Here is a 7,006-nt window from a genome sequence, read left to right on the forward strand (position 1 = left end):
TCTTGTACTGCCTTTCCGACTACTCTTTACTGTTTTGCCAACTATTACGTACTATTTTCCCCACAATTAATTACTGCCTTTCCGACTACTCTTTACTGTTTTGCCAACTATTAAGTTTTATTTTCCCCACTATTAATTACTGTATTTCCGACTGCTCCTTACTGCCTTTCCGAATACTCTTGTACTGGGTTTCCGACTACTCTTTACTGTTTTGCCAACTATTACGTACTATTTTCCCCACTATTAATTACTGCCATTCCGACTACTCTTTACTGTTTCCCCCACTATTACGTACTATTTTCCCCACTATTAATTACTGCCTTTCCGACTACTCTTTACTGTTTCCCCCACTATTAATTACTGCTTTTCCGACTACTCTTTACTATTTTCCCCACTATTAATTACTGTATTTCCGACTACTCTTTATTGTTTTCCCAACTATTAATTACTGCCTTTCCGACTACTCTTTACTGTTTTGCCAACTATAAAGTACTGTTTTCCCCACTATTAATTACTGTATTTCCGACTACTCTTTACTGCCTTTCCGACTACTCCTTACTGGTTTTCCAACTATTAATGTATTTCTGTCTATTCCTAACTTTATCTCCAACTAATTTATCTTTAACATGGTTTAATTTTTAATATTAAGTATAAAAACGTGCTGTATGCCTAAAGATGTGCATTTAAAACCAAATATACATTCAAAACTAAATAGTTTATTGAAACTAATTGACAAAGATAAGTTCATTAAATTTTAACTGTAGACCTTGGTAATTCAAACGTCTTCATCTTGCACGTCACTATTGAATATACACATGGAAATAAGAAGAAACAAATTATAATGTAAATTCTTACCATTCATGTACAATTTTATTAACTAAAGTTAACACTTTTTGATGGATCGGTTGAACTTTGAAGCCTCTTTTTGATTCTTATGGGTTAATTTTTGAACCAAAACTAATACAAAATTACATCAGTGACAAGAAATGAATGCGAAGAGAAATACAATGGCGGATACAGAAAAAAAGGGAGGGCGCAAGAAGATATCTCGAGCTATGGGTGTAATAACAAGTCACACTCGTCAAGGGGGGCGCCCCCGTGGCCCCCATATGTATCCGCCACTGAAAGAAAATACCTTTGAAAGAATTCCACTTCTGGTTCCACGAGCCCGGTATGCACCGAATGAACCAAAATAAAAAGCAGGTTCGCTCGGTTCGGTACGCGGGAAGAAAATGGTGTCGTGCAGTTCACATTATCAAATTGGAAATTAAGCCTTTGACTTTTTCGTTTTTATTTCTTTCTGGACAAGCCATTGTACCTAAACCCGCATATTTAGTAAAATCCGAGTTACGATGTATAATTTGTAAATCATTATAATTATTATAATAATCTATTTCTGAGAATAAAACAGCAAACAAACGCTTGCCTTTAATTGTTACGCCTGCCATTTTAATCGTAACCGTAAAATTACAAGTCGTTCAATGAATAAAAATGACGGTGTACACGGACCCAGTTCGGTTTCCTAACGAAGCGAGCGGTACGGAGCGGTTTCTCGCTGAACGCAGCCATTACAACGCGACAGACTACCATTAACCGACATCGTTTAGTGTCATACTTATGTTTCGTTTTTGTTATTTATGACAAAACTTAAACCGTTTTAGAAAGAAAGAAACCACTAAAGGTCAGAAAATTAACAAATAACGACCAAAGATTAAAAAAGACCTTGTAAAATTTCGTTTTTAATTTAGTGGGGGTATTGATATACTGTTACAGTACACTGTTTAAAAAGTCTTCGACAGGTGAAATTTTGGCCCTCTTTTTAATTATGCTAGAAAAATTTAATAGATAGCTCGATGAAACCAATTGCAACTATTATTTATTTTCCAATATCTTTCGTTATTTATTGGTTTCGTCCGCCAAAAATTAACAGTTTGGCGGGAACCGTCAAAACTCATTTTGACAACTTTTTAAATATTAGTTCTACGGCACTGACTCGCGCGTTTTTGAATTCACAATGGTCGGTTCATATTTAGAAAGTGGAAAAATTATCCCTCTACAACCAACGGTTGAGAAGTTATCGCGTTTACAAACTTTTGTCGAAACTAGGAAACACCTAAAATGCATCAAGCGATTATAAATAACGCAACTTCGACAGCGATCCAACAACATTGAAAGTATATTTAATTTAAAAAAAAAACAAATTCCTCAGACAACTTGGCAAGTGGTTTAAAGAATATCCTTTTTCATACGCTAAGGCTTTTAAAAAGCTATTGGCGTTATAATTTGTTTATAATAATTGTTACCACAATTTTAAACCAGCGTTTAATTAAATATATGTTGTTGGATCGCTGTTGAAGTTGCGTTATTAATAATCGCTTGATGCATTTTAGGTGTTTATTGCCAACAAACGTTTTTCTGGAAAAAAATCTTTGGAAATAAATTCGTTTACTCAAGAAGATAGTAGACCATAAACAGATAGATTCTGGAGGAAGGGAGCAGAAATTGAGACAATAGAAAGAAAAGAAAGGGAAATACCCCAGGAATGCACGTGTCCCCTCTAGGTCGGATACAAGGTCAGTGTGTCAGAATTTATAGCCCGGTGTAACTAGTAACAGAGACCATACCACCGGAGGCCTATCATAATAGTGCCCTTCGCCAGCGTCCACCTAGCCCGGACAGGTGACAAATCCAGCATGGGTAGCAGTACCCTACTACTGATGGTCACACCTTTGACGCAAGCCACTCAACCCAGCAGAAGGTGCAGCAATGGGAAGACCAATCCCCACTTCGCACACAGCAGTGGGAGTAAGAGGGGATGCAGTAGCAACTCCAGCCAACACCCTACCTATGTAGGAAAAGAGTCAAACCCTTTGGAGAGAGCTCCTAAAGGGGAATGACGAGCGCACAGCAGTCCAAGTAACCCGGCACAGCTGGCACCGGAGATCCTAGTGTGACTCCAAAAGGCCGGGAAACAGGACCGCCGTGCCCACATATGGAGGCCCGCTGCCCCACAGCAGGCTACCCAATCCGCCGAGGCAGCCAGTTTGCATGGACCCTCTCCGTTAGCCTAAGCCGAAGCTCAGTATCCAGCCCAAACCCAACCGAAGTCGGAGGTGAAGATAGGACCATTTGATCAGAGCTAACATCTTCCAATGCACCACCGCCCTTATGGTTTACAAGAGCCGGACCCCGACTCCCCGGTAAAGCCACCAGTTATTGCACACTCTAACCCTTTTAGGGCCCGGATACAATGTCAGTAGGGGGTCCAGTAAACGCGACGAGAGCCGCAAAAATAAAATGACCTTACTCTTCTGGCTTCCTAGAAAATTTATAAGGGTCAATAAAGTTGTAAGTGCCACAAAATAATTAGCCCACGGTGCCCACCTGTGTAAAAACCTTAGAGTCGCTACTGGCAGCGTTGCCATACGTACTATAATTTTGGTACAAATATCATTTTGCATAATATTATAAATGGTACTATTTTTTGAGAGCGTACTATAATTTTTCAACAACGTACATAACAAAAACTCATTCCTACTGAATTATCGTACAATTGTCAATATCGTACGTTGTTATATTGTACATCCTACTGAATTATCGTACAATTACCGATATCGTACGTTGTGATATCGTACATCGTACGGAAGGTGAAATTAACGTACAAAACGATAATTATCGTACAGGTTGGCAACGCTGCCGTAACTGCACAGCCTGAGAAAACTTTGCGAAGCAGTGTTGCCAAAGCACAAGCGTTTCCACCGTTTGGATAATTGTAAGACAGTTTTACCGTCCGTCTCAAGTAAAACCATTTTGGCAATTCAGAATAAATTGAGCCTGTTGCAATATCCCGTTTCGCACTAACTCTTGGCATGGTCATCAACGAGTTTTTTTAAACTTCACCCTATAGTTGGTTTTGTTACACCTTTGTACCTCCGCCCTCTTCAATAAAATGTATGGGATTTATTTGCCAAGGTTCTTATCTGTTACTGATATAACTATTGTATCTTTCTTCGTGTGTCCAGTGTTAATCAAAAAAGTAAAATTCATTTGTTAATATTGTCGATTTAAAATATAGACATTTGTAACTTCGCAGGGTTGGCACGTTGGTAACCAGTTCGGTTTTATCCACGTGGATTAAACAGGTTTAATCCTCGTTGAAAAATCCATGAAAAAATCCGGACTTTTCAAAAACTCATTGTTTTAAAAAAATCACTAAGAAACGTTTCTATACTTAGCCAAAAAAGAGCTTTTTATTGGTGGAAACATACAGTTTACTCTATGGAACTATCCCAAATTTGCTGTAATTAAGTCTAATAACAGTAATTTACTGTTATTATAATTCATAAGCTAGGGGGTCACTGGTTATAAGGACCAGATTAAAATAAAACTTATTTCCAAGGCTGGTGTTGGACGCCAAAAGCGGGTGGGCATCATAGTGGAGGACGGAAAATAACACGATTTTATTTAATAACAAGGCTAATGAATGATTTTGAAAAATCAGGATAAAACTAAAAAATCCGGATTTAACTGACAAAAAACCATACTAGTGGACTTTTCAAGAAAAAAAACATTTTTTTTTGCCAACCCTGTAACTTTGTAATAGCGTATAAACTGAAGCTCGTTCAACGATTACGCTTGCGCCTTATTTGTGTTTCCTCCTTAACCAAATTTGTATTAAATTCTATTGGATTTAAAAAATTATAGAGTGAAATTTTTCAAAGAGCAAAGGGGGGGGGGGGTACAAATACATACACTGTACCCCCCTAGTGAAATCTGGGGGGGGGTACAATGTACCCCTGTACCCCCCTATTCCGCCGCCAGTGCCCCCCTTCTTAAATACGCCCTTGATTTATAAACACTAATAACTAGAATAATCTTATTAAAATAGGCTCATTGTAAATGAAAAATGTATTGAAATATATTTACCTAATACAGTGGACACAGAATGAAAAGGTAACGTGATTTAGTCTTGATTTCCGTGCAATGTGGCTTGGTTTTCTTGGAGTACCAAAATAAATAGGTGAAAGGTCGCGCAAAGAAATATTTCGGAAGAGTGACTAATACCTTCACGTGTTTCCGTAAAAAAATTAGGAAATTATCTTTTTGGTCAGGGTTTCCAGGTTCTGAAACTGAATTTATCATAAAAAATATCGATATTCATCACACTACGAAATTTGAATTTTGGACTGTATATAAGCGTTTTTTTTTGCCTTTTCTGAAAAATATTAGTTTTAAATGAAAGGGTGTATTTATTTAATATAAGCATAGTGAATATTCCGTATCGATTTTGGGGCTTCGATCAATTTATCTCACGGGCCTTCCCCACTGGCGTAGTCAGGGCGGGCACAGTTGGCACGTGCCCCCCCCCCCCCGAAACGTATGGTTGTATGTACACATTTTTCTTATTTTTGGTTTATTTTGTTTCATTGTGTAGCCCTCCCGAACCCAAATCCTGACTACGTCACTGCCTCCAGCCAAGGTAAGCTCCTATGATTCCTTCCAAATCGTCCAAGTATCTATCTCAATCAGTGGGAATATGGGATAGCCGGTTTCCCGATAAATACAAAAATCATCGTACGATTATAATAAATAAATAAATATATTTTATCTCTCCCCTACTAACCGATTCCGAGTAACGGGAACTTCTATGAGTGTCGCCTAAAATTTTCGAATTACTTTAAATTAATGATTAAGCACTTAACAAAAAGCATATTAAATCGAAACTTATATTTGGCAAAGGTTTTCGACGTCAGGAATCCAGAGGTGGTTTTAAAGTTCGCCTAGGACAACTAGTTTAAGAGATATAAAAATAACAAGAAAAGTTACCATTTTCTGAATTTCGGGCTTGTGGTTTTAGCATAGACCAAAGCCACGCGATCCGGAACAGATTGCGTTGTGGAAGGGAGGTATTGGAGAAGGCAGGATTCGACGGTAAGAATAAATAGTAAACCTATCGGTTTACTTTAATATTCGTTTTATATAAATAGTGTACTCGCGGTCCATACCCATTCAATATGGTATAACGTCCAAAAAGTTGGCATGCCAAAATATACCTTTCCTCGGAAGAGTTTGGCCATAGAGGAAAAACAGGAGGGCCGACTCAGCCTTTGGGCTATGTAAGTTTATTTTGAAAGGAGATGCTAGCGTCACCTGGCTCTCGTACTGTACTAAATAACACGGCAAATTTTACTTCTGTTATACCGCCATGGTTTGTCTATGATATGATTTTAGTTTCAATTTACTGAAGTGGAAGTCATTGGCTCAGCTGTAAAAGATCCGCCTGCCCAGAATTTGACCCGGGTTCGAATCCTGTCCACGACGGTATTTTAAATTAAAGCGATTAATTATATTTAATTTAATTTTAAAACTATAAAACACATTATAAAATAAGTTTACGTTAATCTATATCTATATTCTATAATCCTCAAAGTGTGTCTGTGGCCCTCTGTCCGTGGATCGTCCCAGGGCGGATGGGTAATTTTGACTCTCCCCGAGCGAAGCCGGGTACAAAAGACTAGTAAGTTTATAAAAGTGTAGAGGAAAACGCACTTTCGGCAAAGCTCTTTTTCTAGATATCGATGTAGTCCCGTCTATATCGGTGGGTCGGGAGTAGGTCACTCGATTACTACGCAAGAGGGGCTCCGGTTCAAATCCCAGTCGCCGGGTTTGTTTACATTTTATTGATAATAGACATTTGAATTTCTTCTACGCGATAATTTAAATCAAACACGAAATCGCGCTATATGATATTATAAGACTCACAATGTAAAGTCTATAAACTATTAATATACGCTTCCGCCAAAAATGAATTTATAATTTTCAAAGGAGCATTATACGTGCCGCTGGTCTTGTGGTAGTACACTCGCCTGCCAAGTAGAAGGTCCCGAGTTCAAAACCCACCCGACGCTATCGAAAATTGGTAATGAGACGAATACTGTGAACACTAGGTATAAACCCTTCCATTTTAATGCTTAGATTTAGGTCTGTCCCAAAAGTCAAGAAGTAG

The 7,006-nt window shown here is 38.2% G+C and overlaps 1 long non-coding RNA gene across 4 annotated transcripts; it reads right to left on the bottom strand.

The window, feature by feature from the left end:
• Window positions 1-690: 690 nt before the first annotated feature.
• Window positions 691-6,568, bottom strand: LOC149937556 (uncharacterized). 4 transcript variants are annotated; one of them, XR_016472199.1, is made up of 7 exons: window positions 6,397-6,568; window positions 6,243-6,309; window positions 6,054-6,162; window positions 5,827-5,950; window positions 5,065-5,129; window positions 4,927-4,998; window positions 691-800 (listed from the first exon to the last, which is right to left on the bottom strand). It is a non-coding gene; the product is annotated as an uncharacterized LOC149937556 (long non-coding RNA). The 4 variants fall into 4 exon arrangements; XR_016472198.1 differs by having other exon boundaries at window positions 6,054-6,167; XR_016472201.1 differs by lacking the exon at window positions 5,827-5,950 and having other exon boundaries at window positions 5,065-5,123.
• Window positions 6,569-7,006: the final 438 nt, after the last annotated feature.

Source organism: Leiobunum rupestre, chromosome 7 (genome assembly GCF_980474605.1).
Source record: "Leiobunum rupestre chromosome 7, qqLeiRupe1.1.hap1, whole genome shotgun sequence".
In the NCBI taxonomy this organism is placed as follows: Eukaryota; Metazoa; Arthropoda; class Arachnida; order Opiliones; family Sclerosomatidae; genus Leiobunum; species Leiobunum rupestre.